This window comes from Arvicanthis niloticus, chromosome 14, assembly GCF_011762505.2.
Source record: "Arvicanthis niloticus isolate mArvNil1 chromosome 14, mArvNil1.pat.X, whole genome shotgun sequence".
Taxonomy (NCBI): Eukaryota; Metazoa; Chordata; class Mammalia; order Rodentia; family Muridae; genus Arvicanthis; species Arvicanthis niloticus.
The window spans coordinates 32,453,797-32,454,997 of record NC_047671.1 but is presented as its reverse complement, the minus strand read 5'-3'; the positions used below and the strand labels follow the sequence as shown (position 1 = coordinate 32,454,997).

Below are 1,201 nucleotides of genomic sequence, written 5' to 3'. Positions count from 1 at the left end.
TTTATAAATGAAAAGATCAGAAAATTACAGACTTCCCAGAAATGGGGGAAAATAAAAATGTTCTCTGAGGAAATGTGGGAGCAGAAGAGAGAGCCATTCTTGGTTAAGCCAGATCAGCTCTGTCAACAAACCATGTTACTAGTTCTGTCAGAACCTATACAGCTGAAAGGCACAGAGAAGAAATGCAAAACATTCAACGTGGATGTTCCTAGAAGCACTGCAGGTGTGGCTGCTGTGTCTCATGTGTGTTAGGGGGTCGCAAAGAGGAAGGAGACATGGCTACCCTCAGAATTCTGACCTCTGAACATCTGAGAGATTAATAGCCTAACACTCTCTGAAAAGAATCGAGCCTGAAATGACCACCAGTCAGGCACCACACAAGCATGGTGGGGACAAATCATCATGCCTGAGATGACCCCTGCCTGGTGCCATAACGTGCAAATGGGACACGCCACTCCTGAGACAACTTCAGACACTCAGAGACCCCAGTCATCACTAAGAGGATCAAGTAAATGTTAGAGATATGGAAAAGAAAGAGAAGCAAAAGGATGTGAGCACGGTGAACAGACACAAAACTGGAGACTCAAGGATAGTGAGCAACAGCCTGCTTTAAATAGTTGGTGATGCCACCTGGGGCCATGATAGGGTCCTGACCTGTGCTGCCACCGGGAGCCATGTCTGGGCCCCTGGCACTGCAGCAGCAGGAATCTGTTACTGCCCCAAGGCTAGGCAGATGTCTCTGGGCTGGGCTGCCACCCAGGAACATGTTGATGTCTGAGGGCTGTGCAGAACTGGCCTCACCCCTTATATGAGCATCACAGGAGAGCTTGCCATAGGGGCATAAAAGGAAGAGAGCTGACCCTACCCCTAGGTAGTTGCAATACTCTGGAGAGTGGCCTCACACATTGTGAGAGTTTCAAGTGAGCTGGCCTCAAGAATCTGAGCATAAAAGAGCTGGCCTTGCCATCCATCTCCCATGCAAGGACAAGGGAAAGATACCCTCCTCCCCACTTACCTTTAACCATCTGTGGCAAGCAGGAGATCTGGCACTGGGGTCATGAAAGCAGGAGAGCTCCCTGTCCCTTGCCACCTGCAGCATTTGGGAGATTGGGCCCTGTACCTCTCCTGTGCAGCACAGTTGAGTTGTCCTTAGATGTGGGGGGTTGCAGGTGAGCTCATCCCAAGGGCATGAGCATGGGAG

General features: G+C 50.2%; 1 non-coding gene across 1 annotated transcript; it reads left to right on the top strand.

The window, feature by feature from the left end:
* Positions 1–201: 201 nt before the first annotated feature.
* On the top strand, positions 202–332 carry LOC117720247 (small nucleolar RNA SNORA17). The gene has a single exon (XR_004608275.1). It is a non-coding gene; the product is annotated as a small nucleolar RNA SNORA17 (small nucleolar RNA).
* The last annotated feature ends 869 nt before the right edge of the window (positions 333–1,201 follow it).